Below are 21,923 nucleotides of genomic sequence, written 5' to 3'. Positions count from 1 at the left end.
GGTCTTTGCATTATTTCCAAAGTTACTTTTTTAAAAAAAACTGTTAGGCAAACTGTTTCCTGGAATATTTACCCAGAACATATTTCATATGTACAAGCTTTAGTAAGTGGAGCTGAAGCAAACAGATGTGCTAACCCCCAATGTGCACTTTTTATAGTGGATCCCCAGTGGGGCTGACATTTTAAATGGAGACCAAATTCTCATTAACTTTCGGCAAGCTATTGACTTTCAGCATACATAGGCAGTCGCTGCTTGTTGAGAAATGTTATTAGAAAGTGAGGGTAATCAACAAATAGCAGGCTTTGCCGTCCTTCTGTTGAACATTTCTCAGCCTAAACTAATCAGAGCAAGGTGCAAGCGTGAAGACATCTTTAGTAGAGGAAGCATCATTTCCACACCAACCAAAAGAGAACATTCTTACCCTTGTCAAAGAAAGCACATGTAGGTGGAAAGAGGCAAGCAAAAGTTTAATAAATCCTCCTTGGCAGCTTTGGGGGAAACCCGCCCCCACACAAATTCTACTTTCTGCTGCAGGGCTGTATGACTTGTTAAACTTGTAAGCTGATTGGCTACTCCAAGCATGTGATTTCTCTTCATTTGCTTGTTTGCCTCATTGGGTCATCTTTCTGTATTTATCATCTGGGGTCAATAGTGTTTGAGTAAAGGAGCTTTTAATTGATTTGTCATGCTGTGGTTATTTTGTTTATTTGTTTGCTTTGAACATTTCTATACTGCCCAATTAAGCACGTCCCCTGAGCCATTCACAATCCTTTTAAAAGTAAAATCGATGAAATACAAATATAGCGAAACCAAAACCAATCTAATGGCTACAGAAGCTGCGTATCAACGTATAAATCAGAGCAAAACCATTGCGAAGCGACGCAAGATAGATGAAAACAAGGTGGTAGTGGCAAAACTGGTCAGGGATCTAAAATGCACCAAACCTCAATTATCTAAATGCCTGGAAGCATCAGATGAGACCTGATATGGATGGCAGGCAAGACTCTCTGGTGAGGCTATTACACAACTGGGGCACCACTTCTGAAAAGTCCTTCTCATGTCTGATCTCATTAGGCAGGAGATCCTGGAAAAATGCCTCTGCTTAAGTTCTGGGTAACTCTGCTTAAGTTACATGGGTATGTTTATCATGTTGTTTTATTGTTCATCAATTTGGCACTTGCCTTAATGAAGCTCCTTTAGTTCTTCTGGAAATTGTTAGGTGTTTTGCTCGTGCAGGAACGTCCATATTTGCCTTGTGTTGGGCAGGTTTCAGGAGCAGCTATAACTTTAGGAGCCAGTTATGCCAGGCGTGTTTTTGAGCAAGGATAACCTGGATTTAACACTCATCAAATTAAATTTAGACTGGCAAAAGGAGAGTTTTGAAGGTTATTTCCCTCCCATGTTGTGGTAATCCCATTAAAACCATAAGCTTAACTGGGTCAGAGAAGGAAATGAACCCTTCTGGAGCACAGGAGTGCACAGACTTTAGAGTGGCCAGACCTACTTTGCTTTTTATTGGAAGCCCACAATCTACCAACCAGAGCCTGGTGCAAAACAAAATTAAAGTTCGGGGAAAAGAACAGGGTGCCTCCAAGCACATGTAGGAATCTGTTTTCAGTACCAGAACTGAATTGAGGTCACAGTCCTTTTGCTCAAAACTAGCTTTCTTCATTTCAGCAGCCTAATTTAGGAAAGAAAAGTCATTTTCCTGCCCACCACTGGTGTGCACCCTCTGACAGATTATCCCCAAGAGAATGTTGTTCTCAAATGCCAAAACGTTGCCCACCCTTGGTTTGGGTAATAGAGTGCTCTCATAAGGTTTCCAAACAAGGAGAGCATGCATTCCTTTCTATGCAACCTAATGGGAATACAAGGGCTTCTGCATTCATTGATCCTTTGCCCAGTTACTCATGCATGAGTCCAGCGAAATCCATGGGATGTATTGACACATAATGCATGACAGGATCATGCCCTTATAGCGCTAAGAGGATGAAAGAAGCAGTTCATAAGAGAGACTGCTTATGGCCAGCTGCCTTGAAGGAAGAGGTGTCTGATGTTATGAAGTACTAGAAGTGAAGAGCTGTTAGCATCATTTGTATTAACCTATAGCTAGTGTCTACACAATATGGCAGGGGAGGCAAAAGAGATGAAAATAGAACAGAGAGATTGAAATTATAACTAATATTTTGATGGATGAGCTAGTGACCTTTGCGAGATGAAAGCAAAAGAACACATCTTCTGAGCAACTCTATTTGTACAATAATTTCATGTCATATTTTGAAAGATCAGGATGTTAGGCCAAGGCAAGAATCTTTCTGCTGAATAATTATTAGAATAGTTTGCTACAGCACACATATGCATGGACACACACATAACTGTAACTAGGAAGACATAATTTTCACGTACACGCCTAAGATACAGCTAAACAGAAATGGTTCTTGAAAAACTCGAAGGAACAATCTTTATGGATAGGATAAGCATGGACAGAGCCAGAAGCAGGAAACAAAACAATGGCAAACCAGATACTGAATGGGGCAAGCCATAATTTACTTGAACCTCACAAAATAGAAGCTTCACGGTGCTTGTAAACTAATTTATAAAATTTATTTACCCATCCCTTCACCATAAAGTCCCAAGGCAGGTAACAGCAATAAAATATACAATTATAAAAACAAATAAAACCACTGCGATTATAAAGCACATGGAACTGTCCCAAATAGAGCAGAACAGTATAAATAGTAAATTATAATGAACTGCACACAAATATTCTGGTTGAAAATGTATTTACTCAGAAGGCAGATAAACTGATTTCAATTAGATGTACATCTATATGGATATGTTTAGGATCAGTGCCTTAATTTTTAAAAATTAGATTTAGTTGTAATATCTAATTGCTGCTCGAGATGGAATATTTAAAATAAATAACTAAAGAACAGGAACAGGAACAAGAACAAGAACCCTCCCAGATCTATCTTGTTGTGCAGCACGGGAGTTATGTTATAATAAACATGCCAACCTTAGATACCATATTGCAACTTCATTGCAATGCAGTTATTGCACAAAAGGTGGCCCTGAGGTGGCTCAGCCAACTGAGGTGGTGTGGCTGGAGCAGTATTGCTCACTTGTGCTGAGCCTGTTGTGGTGAGGGTGCAGCAGCAGGTACATTCAATTGGCTCTGCTGCTGCACCCAGACTGCACCTAGCTCCCCATCACCTCTCTCACCTGCCTCTGACTCCTGCAGAGATGCTCAGCATCTCGAAGACAGATGAGCAACATCACCTTGTGCTTGCTACAGGGTGACGAAACCCACACACAGATCGTGTGCTTGCTACTGGTTCAAATCCCCTCGTGCTCTGTCAGCCTATCTGAAGCATGCTGTATCTTCCATTGAATCTTGTAGCCCTTTGGCCAGTAGTATATATTCCATATAACCTCTGGGTGGTGGGTTTTTGCGACTGCCCCCAGATCATTTTTATGGTTTCTAGAGCTTAAAAAAGAAGAAGAAATGATTGGGTGGGTGAGTGTATACATGGGATAATAATATGAAGTATGGCTTGATTTTTAGGTTCAGAGTGGGTGCTTCAATGACAAAATTCCAAAATTCTCTCTAAAAAATAAGCACATTCTTATCCTTCTTGTGTTTGTCTTTTGCTGGTACATGCCACTGATCTTTACTGTTCCATGCTTCTTTTTAAAATGACTGTCCTGGCAGTTGGGAAGGAGGTGAGGGTCAGTGGTCAACATCCTAGAAGCCTCTTCCTAAGCCCTCTTCAAACACATGAGGAAACTTTTGAAAGAGGAGTGGAGGAACAAATGCACTAGCTTTACTTTCCCACCATCATTCTATTAATCTTCCACAAGGACAGAGGCTCCCTTTGAGTATAGGAGGTTTCACCCTTCAGATGGTCACTCTCCCAACTTATGTGAGGGCAGGCAATGGCATTTGGAGGTGAAGCTAGCACACTGCTTCCCTTTGCACATTCTTCTTCTTCCTCCTCCTCTTCTTTGGTGATCACTCGTAGCCGAGTAAAATTGTCTTCCATAAACACAGTCTTAACAGTGAGTCTGTAAGTGACTGTGGAGGCCAATTCTGGATCCACATGTCCTTCCACAGTGGGGGACATAGGTTTCTGGGTGAGAGTTGATCATGGTGAGGGTTTGCCAAGCATGCCTTCCTCTTAGCACGTTTCTCCCTTTTGTCCTGAGTTTGAGTTTCTTCAAAGTGCATGACACCTTTGGTAAAGGCTGTTCTCCAATTGGAGCACTCACAGGCCAGTGTTTCCCAGTTGTCGGTGTTTATACTACATTTGCCAGTTGTCGGTGTTTATACTAAGATTTGCCTTGAGAGAGTCTTTGAACCTCTTTTGTTAACCACCAGCATTACGCTTTCCATTTTTAAGTTCGGAGTAGAGTAGTTGCTTTGGAAGACAATAATCTGTCATCCGCACAATATGACCAGTCCAACGAAGTTGATGTTGAAGTTGATGTTGAATCGCATTGCATCGACACTGACATTAGTTCACCTGTATTCCCAGGTATGGTTATGGTGAGCATAGGAGCCAACTCCTAGAGGCTGAAGTCCCTTCAGCTACCCCTAAAATATTTGATGGGACCAGGGCCCCCAAAAGTTGATGGACATTGTCTTCCAAAAGGTGAGTGAGTGCAGCATCTTGTGATTGATTATGTGGGATGGAGCTTACCTGCCCCCCCCCAATATTTTATTTTATTCAAGGTGTCCCCTCTGATGGTGAGAATCAGAAAAGTGACTGTGAAACCTAGGAAGGGAAGGGACTCTTCTCAAATGCTGCATAACAAATCTTCATTTCTTTTCTGTAATAACATATTATAGAAAATATATCTCAATATATTCCCTTCATTGCTTTTATTCTCTTCATATTTGATCAAGCAATTGTGTAGGTTTCTTTTAAAAAATCATTTGTATACTGCCATTGAGCAACATTTGAATGACTTTTGATTCCTAGTCAAACTTATCCTTGCATCTCACCTAATTGCATCTTGCATCTTTTTTTCATTCTGTTGTCATAATTTCGCACTCAAGCAGAAGCAAAGAAACTTGCTGTCCTGGGTTTAGCTACGTTTCTATTCATTTTTTTGGTTTTATGATGCATATTATATTTTCTTAAAATTATCCTTATATCCAGAGAGCAATACTGCTGGTTCAATGGAACTTTTAAGATTTCAAATATAAAATCGATAAAGGCTCCCTGCCAGATTTGCAAGTTCATTGTCTCTTTTAATTCTCTTCTGCTTCACCATCTCAATATCACCTGCAATTCAAAGCTCACAACTATACATTAAACTGCATTAAGCTAACATAAAGAGATATGCTTTTCACACAATACAGGGTGATTTAGCTGCATGCCTCTCCTTACCAGTAATGGAAGTTACATAACGTCTTTGATACAGTGCTGAACATGTATCCCTGAGGGTCTAAATTCAAGTCAACTTGGAGAAACTCGCTAGGAAATTTGATATTAAAATGGTAAGTTTCTCATCAACATATGTCATTTTGGTGAGACGCTGGGAGAAAAATCCTAAGAAACTTTGGCAAACTGCTTTTTGTCTCTCTTTATCTCTCATACAGAGAATCTGTTCCCTAATGATTTTTTCTTTCTTCCTACAAAGTTACAGAATTGAAAAAGCTTAGAAGCCTCCTCACAACCAAGAACCCTGATAATACAGGTTTCCTAATTTTAGAGAGGATTGTGTGTTCAGCAGAATACATTTATTTATTTATTTTTAACCAACTGCAGACCACCTTTTGAAATGAAAAGAAATAGACACCAAAATAAAAATAAAAATATAATATTGAAAGAGCCAAACAACCATTTCATTTCAGAACGCTACTAACAACAGCACTTTTTTATTTTTATTTTTATTTTAAGTATGGGGAGTGGATTTAGGCTAACTGCACGCAGAATTGAATTGCACTATTGTGGGTCCACCATCTAGAAGGCAGTGCTTTATGTGCTTGTGAGCCTGGCTATCATAGCATGTGGGCAATTAAGCAGGGCTTCTGAAGCAAATTGTAGCACACAGGCGGGCTGTAGGGCTGGGCGATACATCAATATATTGTCCAAACTGGTTTGAAGTCCATATTGTGATATCAGATTCATAATTTTAGACCTGGCAATATATCACAAATCATGACATGTATTAGGGCTGGCCGATATATCGTCCAAAACCGGTTGCAAGCCCATATATTGATATCGGTTTCATAATTTTTGACTTGTCAATATATTGTGAAACATTACATGTCTTAGGGCTGGGCGATATATCATCCCAAAACCGCTTCCAAGTCCATATCATGATATTGGTTTCATAATTTTTGACCTGGCAAAATACTAAAGGTTGGAGGTCACTAGTGCACAGATAGCTGAGCCAAAGTCTATTCTCTCTAGATAGGCTCATCAATGGTGAACACTGGCAAAGAGGACCCCCCAGGCACAGCCACCACCTGAGCACCCGAAAAGGGGATTGAAGCTGGTCACCAGGACTTGAAAAGCTTTGCAAGTGCCACAGGGATTGGAAGCTGATGGATGGGACTTGCAAACTGCGGGACTTTGATTTCAAAGGGAATGGACAAAACAGGCCACCTGAGCAGGGCCGTCTCCAACAGGTCGGGCGCCCTGGCGCTGAGGCACAGAGATCGCTCCGGCGCCCCCGCCCTCGCAGCGCGCAACACGGTTTCCGCGCGGCTTCGCCACACAGTGCCCCCCCTGCTGGCCCGGCGCCCTGGCGCCCCACGCCTGCATCTGAGGGCACTGTCATGTGAGGTGGTTGACAGATGAGCAGCCCCTATCAATCTTGGCCTGCTTGGGGTGGAGGTGGGATCTAGCTTTCCAGCCACAGTCAATTCAACAACCCTGCTGTAAGACATGACTTTTATTTCTCTCACAGATGACACCTAGCCTGTTTCCATCAGAACTGTTGGAATGCTTAAGCATGGGCTAGCTGCCCATAGAGGCTAGTTGCGCGGGGCTCCAGGGCGCCAAGTTCTCGAGGGCGCCAGGGAAGAGGTGGAGGCTGGACGCCGCACCTCCCGGCATCAGCTCGCTGCCCTTGGCTGCCTCGCTGAAGCAGTGCCTCGCCCAGAGCCTCTGCCTCTTCCCCGCTGGAGGAGCCGCCCGCACTCCAGCTGCTGCCTGCCTCCTCCAGCCCCGCAAAGCTGCTGGCAGCACTGTAAGAAGGTCAGCAACTCTGGGAAATGGGGGCGGGGGTGCCGGAGGGATCTTTACACCACGACACTGGATATACTTAAGACAGCCCTGTGCTTAAGTATCACGTTTCGTTGCACTGTGATGTTTCATTGGACACTGTTTTGTCTGCGATCTATTAGCCTGAAGAGTAGCCCAAAGGTCATTTAAATAGAAAATAAATAAACTCACATCATGGAGGTTTTGTTTTGTTTTTTTTCCACTAGCAGGGGATATGTCATGCATGTGAAAAGTCTGGAAGGATAATAACTGCTAACATCATTTTTGGAGGATTTCCAGCCTAGCGATGTCCTTTCCTCTGAGGTTTATAATTAATTATAGTGGCTGGCGCTTGAAAGATTTATTTGAGGCTATTTGTTAAGCCTTGGTGCCCTGATTACTCCCTCCCTCCCCCCAATTCTCTAAGCATGCAACACAAGAGGCTGTGGTTGTAGCACGTTGCAGCAATTTGGCTTCTTGGCGCATCAATTGTTGCAAGAGACTATGGTCTATGGAGTGGGAGACTTTAGCTGCAGCTGGAATCAAAGGGAAGAATATAAAGCAGCATCTAAATTACTTCCTTTGATGCTTTCCTCAAGTTGTCATCCACAATCTTTCTATTTTGAAAAAGAGCTGCTGGTGATTCGGGGTGGGGTGGGAAAGTTTGATAAAGAGGTAGGGGAGATATGCCTTCTGTAGCTTCAAGGAATACTAATGGATGTAGATCAAAAGCGAAGCATTTTCTCTCCAAGTTTTCTAATTTAATAGTTCAAGCTGCCTTTTATGACAGATATGCATATGCTTAATACGCACACATATTTCAAACTTAATTTTGGATTCATGTATTCATTAGTATGACATTTATTGTAATGCTGTTATCTGTTTGTTTGTCTTTGTTGTGATTAACATCACACTAGTTATTACTTAGTTCATTACTTGGCTCTTTCATTCAGGGAAATGAGATGTTATATTTGCTTTCCGAACGTGTCTGCCACACAAAGGGAACTCCCGCCCCTCTGTGCAAACCCAAAGCCAAGGGGAAGGAGAAAATTAAAGTGCAGAAAAGCAAGCTGAGCTGCCAAGCTGGAGTAATACTTTTAAAAAGAGCACTCTGACCAAAGATATAAAATTGTAAAGCAGAGCATGGCAAAAACATGGCATAAGTGAGTCTGGCCAAATTGTGGGAGGCAGTGGAAGACAGGAGTGCCTGGCGTGCTCTGGTCCATGGGGTCATGAAGAGTCAGACACAACTAAACGACTAAACAACAACAAGAAGAAGATGTACCTGAAGCTCTGTCACGAGTCCGTCACCATACTCGCTCTAGTCATCTGAGGTCCTGCTTCATTTTCTGGAGCTCCTTGGTAAACCAAGGGGCCCGGTTTTGGCGGGGTCGCAGTGGGCGCTGAGGTGCAATTTCATCGATGGCCTCAAAGAACCGTTTGTTCCAGTGCTCAACAAGGTCATCTAATGAGTCGTCAGGGAGAGCAGGGTCCCGCAAGGCCTGACAGAATCTATCAGGATCCATCAGCCTTCGTGGGCGAGCCCAATAGGCTCACCACCCAAGCAGGGGAGGAGCAGGAAGTCAATCTTGGCTTTCAGAGCGTAGTGATCAGACCATGGCACTTCCACAGGGGGGAGCATGATCACATCTATGCCAGCACCAAAGATCAAATCCAGCGTGTGGCCTGCTTGATGAGTGGGGCCCAAAACAAACTGGGAGAGCCCTAGTGTCACTATGGAAGTCACTAGGTCCAGAGCCTGTGAGGAGGGGGTGGCATCGGCATGGACATTGAAGTCTAGGTTTGGGAACTCCAAGGTCCAGCCTGCTGCCACCTCCAGAAGGTCTGACAGGGTGGCTGCCAGTGCGCTGGGTGGTCAGTACACCAGCCAGCCAGCCAAGCTCTCCTTGGTGCCCCACACGAGACCAACACATTCAATGCCGGAGATCACCAGTGCTGGCAGAGCTCTGAAAGAGCAATCCTCCTGGAGTAACAATGCTACAGTCCGCGATTGGTGGAGGACGGAGAAACCTGAGGGTGTTATCTCCTGTAGGGAGACTACTTCGCCTTCCCGTACCCAGGTCTCCATCATGCAAGCCAGGTCAACCCCCTGCGAGACAAAGAAGTCATGTATGGTGGTGGTTTTATTGCACAATACCAATGACGGAGGTGGATAATCCCTGCAAGACACTGCAATGATAAATGCCGCAAACCTTTTGATACCATGATCAAACTATATCAACCGTAGGGCATTTTGAAGTTGTACAGGCCCAGACACCATCCTATGCTTGTGTTTGTTAACGCCATTCAAATGCGCAGCTGACTCTTTCATCGTGGACTTATCTTCCAAGAGCTGTGTGCACTTAGGCTAAGGCTCTTTTGCTATGTACTAAAAGACTCCAGTGCCATTTATACATGCCTGCCAATGCTGCAGAATCAAGGATGGATATCAGCAGAGAGCTGAGTAGGTAATGGAACCTGCCAGCCCTGTCAGAAGTGGTAAGAGCAGCTGCCAAGTCCATGCCCAGGAGGAGAGAGAGACTGAGATGAAGAATGAATGAAGTGGATGGCAATCCAGAGAGATGGAGTTCATTTAATTGTCCTTCTTTTCTGTCCTCCTATTGTCTGTGTTTGTTTTTCCTCTAAGAATAAATTGATGTGTAACCGCAGCAAATGACACGGACGCAGGAAGGATCCCTCTAATTAAATTCGAAAAAGGGTCACATACATGGGCTTTCAATCTTCCTTATTGGTTAGAAGATTAAAGCTACAAAAGTATGCTCACTTGGAAGAATTCTCGATTGGATTAAATGGGACTCCAAGTAACTCAGGCTTTTGAGATAGAGGTATAAAAGGGCTAAGGGTCATTTCAAGTGTCTTGTGTAGGTTTCTGAATAGCCAAATGAGAGTGAGAACTCTCAGGATGATATCTAACATGTGCAGAGTAGACCCAGTGAATTCAACAGAATTTCACTGGGTCTTTTCTGATCATGAGTAGTATTGGATATAGCCCTCATAATTATATACAGCAGATTAATCCAATAATTGTATTCTTAGCTTCTGGCTCTTAAATGCACATTCAGAAAGGAGGGGGAAATGTAGAAACGGCGTACTTGATCACTGAATAGCTCCTCTAGTTTCTGCACATTTCTCTTATGGGGGCCTGATATCAACAGAGTCCCTGGGAGTCTGAACTTCCTTGTATCAGTAAAAGAAGCCCCAATTCACTACCATCCACATTCTCCCTAGGGGAAGAAGACCTAGCGTCTCATCATGGAGAAATTCTAGAGTGTAGTGCATCTGAGAGTTTCCAACGCACCTCCTCCCCCATTCCAAACACAACTTTTGTTGTTGTTGCAAGACCCCAACTGTTCCCTATATTTCTGACGTTCAGGCTGTGAGTGAACAGGAGAGAGAGAGAGAGAGAGAGAGAGAGAGAGAGAGAGAGAGAGATGTTTGAGGGAACCCTAAGCTTTTCATCAGTTATAAAAAATATTTAGCAGGCATAGAAGCTAAAGGGCTCCTGAAAAATAGCTCACTGAGGACATAACACATTTTATAATATGTAATATTTAGAAGGGCAACATAATACATTAAGATGTTCAAACCATCTTAATTTTTAAATGACTTCTTTTTAAAAATGAAATAAGATGACAATTTAAGAAAGCTGTTGATACAAAGTTACAGGTAGGTAGCCGTGTTGGTCTGAGTCGAAGCAAAATAAAAAAAAAATTCCTTCAGTAGCACCTTAAAGACCAACTAAGTTTTATTTTGGTATGAGCTTTCATGTGCATGCACACTTCTTCAGATACACTTGAAGCAGGATTGTTTCAAGTGTATCTGAAGAAGTGTGCATGCACACGAAAGCTCATACCAAAATAAAACTTAGTTGGTCTTTAAGGTGCTACTGAAGGAATTTTTTTATGTTGGTACAAAATTCATGATATCCATCTAGAATTCCAGAACAGATTGGTATGAGTGTTTTGTGTATAATGACACCAGCTGCCTTTTAATAGCCTCCTTTCTGTTATAAAAGACAACTATTGCTCATAACATCGGTAACAAATTAAAAGATTTAAGGACAGTTTTACAAAATTCACTTATCACCAGTATCCCTCTCCCTTTTCCTTCTTCTTGAATATTTTTATTCACAGAAACGTTGAGAAACTGGAAAATCATGCCAGTGCACATCTTGAGAATGAACAAAACGTCAAGGTCCCTTCGAGACACTATCAATAATTGAGACAATTGTGGTGTTTCTGTTTTCTAACTTGCTTAAGATGTAGAAGTTTTCATGTTGTACTAAAAATATGACAGAGAATCCAAAAGGGTAGCCCGGGAAGACAGAGAGTGCTGCTGGCAGAAACATGGACAGAAGATCAAGCCAGTTGTAGGAAATAAAGTAAGGAGGAATATGAACATTATTTGTGCTCTGGGGCAAAAAAATAAAAATAAAAAAATCCAACTGATAATAGCAAATGATACAGTATAGGTTTCATACACTTTCCTACAATAACATGAGAAGAAATGGAATTTCCCAAGCACATCATATATTTAAACCACATTTAGCATACATTTAAAGCACATGGCTTCCCCCAAACCATAATGAGAGCTGTAATTTGTCTCTCACAGAGCTACAATTCCCAACACTCTTAACAAACTAGAGTACCCAGAAATCCTTGAAGAAAGCCATAAGCTCTAGATGTGTGTTAAATGTATAGTGTGGGTGTGAGAAACTTCAATTTAGAGAAGTTTGTCTTCCAAATCTGTCCAATTTGAGCTTTGTCTCCATCACTAGCTGTTGTCAGGTAAGATGAGGAATTCAATCCAAACTTACATTGGCATGAAAGGAATATGCTTCTGGGGTGGCTGATGTTCTTTGGTAAAAAACAAAACAAAAAAACACCACATCTAAGAAGCAGAATCATCTCAAAAGGAAATCTGCTCAAAGGCCTGAAAGTCATGACATCTTATTTACTTTGAGTGATAGCTTTTATAGTTGCCAGCTTTAAATTTGTTTGATTATGTGAAATCTTGACAGGCTACAACCCAGTTGCCTGCAGGCTGAGGGCAGGCCTGATACCATTCTTTCACCTCCAGGGAACTGTCCATGGTTCTGCTAGAGTTGAACAGAAAGAAGCAATTAGACTCACATCAATTCACATTCACTGATCTTCTTGCATGAAAGCTGATCTGGGTCTGTGTTGCATGCTGCTTTTTACAAGCCTAGAATGACCTTCATAAGTCACCCTCATATTTTCATGCACCTTATACGAATAAAGATCATGACCAGCACATAGGCAAATGCACAAGCTGCCTATTGGATTCCAGTTTATTGGAAGTTCATAGATTCACGGGGAAACTCACTTGGGTGTTACTCATCATTGATACAAGACATTTTCATAAAAGAACACGAACTGAAGCATTTGGTGCTATTGTATTCAATTAGTTCATATTATTACCTCACAATAGTGGCTGAATATTGAACCATTAGCATCCATGTCCCTGTATAAATTATGCAACTGGAACAAAATTGGCGTGATTTCACTCATTGTGTGTGATTTAGTATTCAATACCTTAGATGTTACACATTATTATTTTTCCCTGGTTCTGCTAATCAAGAGGTGGCACACCGAGCTTCTGGGGGGCATCAAATACCTGCTCAGCCAATTATTCTGAGATTTTAACAAGTGCTGCCAACACACTTGTGAGCATACATTTACAACTGAAAAGGCTGCAAACCTGCTTTATTTAAAATGGAACCCTAAATTCTTCATAAGCTGAAGTCTGTAGCCAAATGCCATTTTCTGCCTTTTTTTCTGTACTTGTTAATACACATAGCCCCGTGGTGAACTTTATATAACAGTTGTAAACAATGTGACCTTGGAATGCCAAGGGAAGGGTTGGTAATAGTGTGGCCTTCCCAGTTCATAGGAAACAAAGAGGATGAATACTAGTACCAATGGCTTTATGGAGCGATGGGCAGAATGGGCACAAGCCAGAGGCCAGGCCTACTCAAAATGGTACAAGGAAATTTTGCACGGAGGGCTGACCACAGCAGAACTTTCCCTCTCCCTGCATCCCATGCAACAACCTAAATCAGTTATAGTGGTTCCCCCAACCCTCTTGAACAGATTTTTTTTGTGGGGGAGGCATAGAGAGTAGAGAGGTGGGGAGGTTCCACAGTACCGCTAAAACATCTTGAACTATTTAGCTGGATACTACCCAGTAAATGTATCTCCCAAATTTCATTTCATGGGTTTATGGGCACCCTTGCCCAGCCTTTCCCCACGTCATGGAATAACATTGTCTCAGGAGCCACATAGCAACACACACACACACACACACACACACACACACACACACACACACAGCTTTCACTTAGCCTTTTTCTTCTTCACTTGCCCGTTTCTCCCCTAAAGTATTGCCCTTCCTTCTTCTTACCTTCCAATTGCACATATTATCTTAATGTTGATTAAACTTGAAATTAACCTGGTTGATGGCTTCTGAAAGCCATGGGTCGTTTTCTGTCTCTGTTCATGATATGCCCCTGAATTTCACTTGTTTTCTCCTGGACGCTTGAGGTCAATTCTTCATCTTGTTTTCCTGGATCACAGATTCTCACTTGGCTCAATACCTGTGCTAATACTAGCACAATTCTTGATTCTAACTCTGAACTTGGTACCCCTTGTTGTAAACATGACCTACAAGCTTCTGGTTCTGGGCATCTCCAGTTCTTCACTTTAATATCTCCTCTTTATGTTTCATTAACCTTGCGCTCCTCAGCTGTAATTCTTTAAGCCTACATATCAGAAGGTGCTTTGATATCATTGCTCCTGGTGGCATCCTTGAATTTGCCATGGCTGACCGAAGCGATAACTTGGGGCTTATAAAAATAGTCTCCCTTCAGTGTCCATGTTAGCCATTCCAAATTTTCGAGTAAATATACAGGCCACTTATCATTCACATATGACTACATTACCTTTCCAAAGTTTTGCTTGCGTCGACATAAATATTGGTAAACAAGATGCAGCTAAAATTCGGAACCAAAATACATCACTGTTTATTTCCAGAGTTTCTAAAGGGCTGGTGCAGTCTATTATTTCTGCAGGTTCTCATCTCAAACCACATAAAATTATTTCTGAAGAAGGATTGGACAATTAATCAACCTGGCAGTATAGAATTGCAGTAAGCTATTCAAATAAATCCTCTCCTTCTTTCTTCTTATCACTATTGGAAAAGAACCAATTAACATTCCTAAATATTTCATATTTTATAATTAAATAGCAACACATCTAATTCTTCCTGCTTCATCTCTAGCTTCTTCATGCATACACACACATCCCCCAAGCACCTGCTATAGGATTTTAAATTGCCTGATCAGTTATCAATGTGCATTTATTTATTTACAACATGAGGTCATCTATTTTGTTAGAAGTATATATGCAGTAAAAAATTGAAATATCACTGTACATTTTATCACGATATACCCTTGTCTTTATAATGCTAAACTCCAAGGCCCAATGTACTCAATACTTTTGTGGCGTAATAGCTTCTGCACAGCTATTTCCTGTGATAAACTCCTATAGTAGATGGATTGCAGCCATTTTTTTGGATTCTCTGGATTGCTTGGGTTTGTCCTGAACATGCAGCATGCTCTATAAGAGACACCAATGCAGTAATTATTATATACTGTGTTTTTGCATGTTACTGTCACAGAAACAGGGTGCAAACTGATGGCATGAAGTAGTTTGTGGGCACAGCCATCACAACAGATTTAAGTACAAATTATGAGGGCACCCTGAACAAGTTTGCAGATGACACCAAATTGGGAGGGGTGGCTAGTACCCCAGAGGACAGGATCACACTTCAAAATGACCTTAACAGATTAGACAACTGGGCCAAAGCAAATAAGATGAATTTTAACAAGGAGAAATGTAAAGTACTACACTTGGGCAAAACAAATGAAAGGCACAAATACAGGATGGGAGACACCTGGCTTGAGAGCAGTACATGTGAAAAGGATCTAGGAGTCTTGGTAGGCCACAAACTTGACATGAGTCAACAGTGTGATGCAGCAGCTAAAAAAGCCAATGAAATTCTGGGCTGCATCAATAAGAGTATAGCATCTAGATCAAGGGAAGTAATAGTACCACTGTATTCTGCTCTGGTCAGACCTCACCTGGAGTACTGTGTCCAGTTCTGGGTACCACAGTTCAAGAAGGATACTGACAAGCTGGAACGTGTCCAGAAGAGGGCAACCAAAATGGTCAAAGGCCAGGAAACGATGCCTTATGAGGAACGGCTTAGGGAGCTGGGTATGTTTAGCCTGGAGAACATAAGGTTAAGGGGTGATATGATAGCCATGTTCAAATATATAAGAGGATGTCATATAGAGGAGGGAGAAAGGTTGTTTTCTGCTGCTCCAGAGAAGCGGACACGAAGCAATGGATTCAAACTACAAGAAAAGATTCAACCTAAACATTAGGAAGAACTTCCTGACAGTAAGAGCTGTTCGACAGTGGAATTTGCTGCCAAGAAGTGTGGTGGAGTCTCCTTCTTTGGAGGTCCTTAAGCAGAGGCTTGACAGCCAAATATCAAGAATGCTTTGATGGTGTTTCCTGCTTGCCAGGGGGTTGGACTGGATGGCTCTTGTGGTCTCTTCCAACTCTATGATTCTATGATGACCACTCTTTATATAGTGTGACTCAAAATTGTTTCCTCTGCAATGGATTTAACTGAATGAAACACATTGGTCGGTAAGCTCCCATCAGCAGTGACCATTATTTATTTAAAATATTTTCAGCCCACCCTTCTTCGTTGCAAAGTAATCCCGGGACGGAGTGCTATAAAACAAGTTTAAAATAATAACCATCAGCACAATGATATAAAATGAGAATAGATACACACATAACATAAAACAACAGAAATATGACTTGCTACTATCTAGTACTGAAAGCAATTTTTGCACATTTTAGAGACATATATTTCCTTTCTATGAAAATACTTTCACAAACATGCGCAAAGAAGCAAGCTGACCACAATAAACATAGTTCATTACACCAGGGATGGGGAATATTTCCCCCCCCCGTTTCCTGAGATTAGCAAAGCCCCCTTCTCACATTGATCATGTGAAGAGGGTTGACATGAATATAGGGGAGCAGGACCATGAGGGCACCATCCCTATTTTGATGTAATGTTTCCCAGAAGCACTGATGAATCACACAGTTCATTCATTCCTATTATACTTCATGGAATATGTTCATCTCTATTAAAGAAGAAGAAGAGGGACGAAAGAAATGAACATAGTGTCAGTAATCTGCTTGAACTTTGCAGTCTGCTCTCTGATGTCCTGGCCATGCAAAAGATGTCTAATGCCAGCTTAGCTGTATACCTGATAACTCCCCCTGGCTCAATTACAGTTACTAAAGATGGCTCAGTCGCTTCAGGAGCCTCTGTCCACCCTCTGACAGTGCAAGTCAGCCTCCAACAAGGCACTTACCACCTTTCTTCTAATATGGCAGGTGATGGAGCTCTATTGCTTCCCTCGGGAGACTTTTTCACGACCTAATAAATCTCACGCTCCTTCCTCGTGTTCTCTTTTACCTTTAAATTCCAGAGGCAGAGCCTGGGAAGGATCATAAAAAGAACCGCGTCTCTCCTCTCTCTCCCCCCCACCCCCAACTCCTTCCCGCAATTCATACAAAAGGAGACTGGAAAGTTATTGGAGCCATAAGTTGTAGCCAAGAGGCAAAAGCTTGTTCAGGAAGGAGACAAATTAGGGTGAAAACAACTATCAGCACTGAAGCAAATGCTAGTTAGATTTATAAAAGTTTGCTTACGCCCCAAGGGTAGTTGTACTTCCCAGCGCAATGTCAAGATGTCATGTACGCTGGTTTCCTCCATTTTCTGTTGTTGTTGTTATTATTTTTTACTGTATTGTGGTTTGTTTTGCTCTTCAGATCTGCTCAAACCTCGGCATTTTTTAATTAGAGCTCCTGTGGCTCGAGATGTTTACATGTTTAACATCTCATGCTGCGGGGAAAGGAAGAGGAGGAGATGCTGGCAATGTTCTCAGCCTTTCCATAAGGTGGCCCTCCAGATATTGGTGAACTCCCATAATTATTCATGTTAAGAGGGAATATATATATATATATATATATATATATATATATAGAGAGAGAGAGAGAGAGAGAGAGAGAGAGAGAGGGTGTCCTGTTTGGCCAGGCAGAGATAGGGATGGTTGAAAGATACTGCTCCTGGCAACCTTTAAATTATGAGATGTGATGGTGTGTGGTTGTTTTTAAGCATTTTCCGATGTTCTTAATAGTTTTTGACTGCTCTAAATATGATATTATCTTATTTGTGTCTTACACCTGGAGGGCTGGAGGGTAACTGATTTATGGGCACAGGAACTGCTTGTCCTTCCTCTTGCCAGGGTTTAAGCTCAGTTTATTGGCCCTCATCCAGTCCACCCCTGCACTTTACGCCTAACCCAGAGCCTGTCCAGCCACTCCAGATTCAGATATTAAGAAGACATACAACTGTGTTTCATCAGCATATCGAGGACATATTGAGCTCCAGATCTTCTAATGACAGTTCCCAGCTGGTTTGCATAGATGCTGAAGAGCACTGGGGACAAAATAGTGGCATGCAGCATCCCATAACACAAATGCCAAGGGAGCAAATATCATTTCCCCAATGCTGCTCTCTGCAGCTGAGCCTGAAGATAGGACAGGGAAGGACAGGGACCAAGACAAAACAGTGATCCCAACACTCACCCCACAAAGCCAGTCCAAGAGGACTATTCATATACAATGCAGCACTGGAATCACATGTACAAGAAGGAACCAGTCTATGTAATGCAGGCAAAATATATTGTTGTGTCATTTTGCTGCTGGGAATAGAGAATTGTATCATTGACCTCTGCTAGCATCTAGAGTGCCACATTTTTGGAGCTACCAGAGAGAATGCTTTCTTTTGAGCTGCCATCCCCATGAAATTTGTGCCAGGTCAAGTTCAGTTCACAGTGGACATAATATATACCCCAAAACACTAGAAGAGTGAAGGAAGGAAAATCCAAAACTTTCCCCAGTTTCTCTGAAGACATAGTTTGTGAGTACACAATTATCTTTCAAGGTTTTAATACAGGCACAAAAGGCAATATTTAATTAAAAAAACAGTGTTAATTGACATTGAATTAAGATGCATACATATTTTTAACTCTTCTGAATGTATTACATAGACCTCAAATTCAACATCAAGTATAAAAGGTGAAAACTCCATTGTGTCTAGTTCATCCATGACTGCACCTTTTTATCCCTGATTATGGGTTATTGGGGTTGTAAAGTACACTGAGAAGTTTTTGAAATCTAATGAGAACACACTTCTGCCATTTCACCCCAATTTAATGCCAAGATCTAGACATGATAGCAGCTGTTTGTATGTCAATGACAGGTAAGAAAAGGGCACATAGGCATGATCAAAGCCCAAAGCACTGGGGAGCTGGAATCCAAATGTGCATGCCTAGGTGCTAAATTCTCTGCATTATTTTGTACAGAGACCAAAAGCCCTGGGAATCCACAGCTCAAATAGTTACACACAATCCTTGGACTATACTGTAGAACTTTGATCTGCGAGCATGCTTAGATCTTAGAATAAACAACCCCCAGATTTAAAAGTGATTTGAAATATATAGCACAGATATTCCGCATTGCTAGGCAACATTTTTAAAATAAAAGTGTGGCTTTTGAATCTTTGTATTATTCATGTTGTACTGTTTAAACTACTTTCACACCTGCAAAGAAATGAAAGAGGAGAAAAATTGGCTCCTGACTTTGGGCACCTGAGACTTGAACAATACTTCCAAATAGCAACAGACTCCCAGTTAATAGTGCAAGAGCTGGCAATGTAGTTAATTCCTTGCCACAAGACAGATGGCTACCAGCAGGATCAGCACCTGGCTGGTTCATTAAGCATGCACCAACATATGGGGAAATGATAGCTAGACCACCGTCAAAAATCTTGCGTCTTCACAGTCACTTTAATCAGACGGAGCAGGGAAATAAAGCAGTAGCGGCGCTTTCCCCATAGGAAGGGCAAGATCAAGTGCCTTGATCTCATGCTCAAAGGAAACAGTGAATACAAATGGCAAAGATGGAGTTGCAAGGTATTTTGCTGCAATTAGACATCTCCTACCTTGTTGCTCCTGCAGCTGTCACTGTGTAGAACCTGCGACCGCTTCTGAAGGGTGATGGGCATTGATAGGCACAGCGTGTTGCAATATCCTTCTATTTTGTCACTGTATCAGGGAAGGGGAAGTTTAGTAGGAGAAACGAGGATACTGGGATCTGGAACATGGCATAAAGGGAGATTAGAAGACACCAGAAACAGTTTGTTCCAGATTTCTATATGATTTCCAGACTCTTGTAAAAACTGGGTTCCAGATAGATGACTGGATTTCTCTAGTTACATTCTGTAATTGTTTTCTGTGTACCTCAGCCCAATGTTCAGTTTCACCACCCTTCTGTTCCTCCACAGAGACTTTCTAAAACTAATTCTGGATTGGCACATGTGCAGTTGGCCACTTCTTTCATTTCCATCCATTTGTTCCAGTCTCTCCTCAACACTGTGCTAAGCAACTTACTGATGTGCACAAGCGAGCACTGATGGAGCGCACTGTGCATGGGCAGGCAAGCATAAAATCAAATGAGAACACAAACAGATGAGAGCATGAAGACATCCAGATTTCTTTCCGTGCTCACTTTAGCATCTATCAATGCTCATAAGCACTTGTTCTCTTTGGCAAGGAAACAGAACACTGAAAAGTAGATTGACACAGCACAATTCTAACCATGTCTACTCAGAAGTCCTATTAGTTCAATGGGACTTACTCCCATGTAATTCGGCCTCAGCATGCAACCAAAATTGAGGTGTTTTATTATTATTATTATTTGACCCACCTCCCTCCACTGCAAAGATATACTGCTGCTGCTTTTATCATTAGGTGGCCAAGGTTTCTGACGATACTAAATTGTTCAGGGTCATTAAAGATTGTGAAGAGCTCCAAAAGGACCTCTCCCAACTGAGTGAATGGGCAGTAAAATGGCAAATGAAATTAAATTTCAACAAGTGTAAAGTGATGCATGCATGTTGGGGCAAAAAAACCACCCCCACTTAATTTCACCTATATGCTCATGAAGTCTGAACTGTTCATGAATGACCAAGAATGATACCTTAGGGTTGTAGTAGATAAATGAAGACATTGACCCAATGTGTGGCAGCGGTGAAAAAGGGGGAGGAAAATCCATGCCAGAGATCATTAGAAAAAGAACTGAAAATAAAACTGCCAAAACACACTAAGTGATTTTGATATTTATTTATCTGAGCCATGAACTTCATCAGATGATTCAGTTCTAGTGGATAACTATGATCTGACTGAGACATGAATCTGGAGGTGGTGTGCATGAGATCTGTTCATGTTAAAATTCACAAATGTCTCCTGATGCAACTGTAGCCTTCGGGAACCTGATTACAGGTTTTAGGCAAAACCATTCAAGACAGAGTACAATAGTTTGAAAGTAATTTAGTCCCGTTTCTTTCATTCTGTGCATCAACATTCTTCTCACCGCTGTGCCATTTTTCCTTTCTGCCTGTGGTAGTCCCCTGTTCTTAAGCTCAGAGCTGCACAAAATGTTATTCGATTGCTGTATCTGGGATGAGCGTCTGGGGTGGGAAAGGATGGAGGGGTGGGTATTGTTTTGCTGATTTGTTTTGCTTATTTACTTGGTGTTATCCTGTATTTTATTCTGTGAACCACCCTGACACCTTACGATGACAATGGGCTTATATATAAATCCAATAAATAAAAACAAAACAAAACCAAAAACACTTTTAGTTGTGATAAAATAGCTTTTTAAATAATTCTGTATAGTGCCACTCTGCCACCTCACCCAATTTGCTTCAGTATCAATGGATTTTTAAAGAAGAGAAATTCCTCCAGTGATTCCTACCTGGATTTATTATAGGCCAGAATGGGCAGTAGAGAGGTCTGATGCTGTGCACCTGGCTTCCCAGTAGGGACATCGCTACCGCTTACTGGGAGAAGCAGGGGAGAGGTAGCAGGACACCAGCATTCTGCTGGCACACTGGTGGAACCAAACTAATGCTCCCACACAACACTGGTCTTCCCATCTGTGGCGGTTACCTCAACCTGCACAGAACCCCCAGACGTTTCACGGTCCATTGGTACCTGCACCAACCACGTTTTAATTCCACTGCCACCAGCCAGTATATGTCTGGTAATCTCTCCACTCACTCAGGGATAACGTTGGAACAAACTGTGTTTATTTAGATTTAGTATATAAGCATGTGGTTTCCAAAAGATCAGTTCTTATTTTCTTTCATAACAGCTCCTATACCTATAGCTTCTAATCAATAACAGTTCCAAACTCTCTCTCCCTTCTGGTTACCTTGCTACCTCTGCCTCACCCTCAGACTCTCTCAACAGCACCCTCTCAGAACTCTCAGCCACACCTCCTCAAACCTCCCACAACCAGCCACAACAACAACAACAACAACCCCCTTCTCCTCCCAGGGGTGGGTTTATATAGTCCTCCTAACCCCGCCCCCTAGGGTTCTAACTGGCTAATCCCATTAACTCCTTCTATGCTTTCCCTATATTTGGGCGATCGTCGCACCATCATC

General features: G+C 41.9%; 1 pseudogene; it reads right to left on the bottom strand.

The window, feature by feature from the left end:
• Nucleotides 1–8,542: 8,542 nt before the first annotated feature.
• Nucleotides 8,543–9,306, bottom strand: LOC148685844 (uncharacterized; annotated as a pseudogene).
• Nucleotides 9,307–21,923: the final 12,617 nt, after the last annotated feature.

This window comes from Zootoca vivipara, chromosome 4 (assembly GCF_965207765.1).
Source record: "Zootoca vivipara chromosome 4, rZooViv2.hap1.1, whole genome shotgun sequence".
Classification (NCBI taxonomy): Eukaryota; Metazoa; Chordata; class Lepidosauria; order Squamata; family Lacertidae; genus Zootoca; species Zootoca vivipara.
This window is presented reverse-complemented; position numbering and strand designations above follow the sequence as displayed.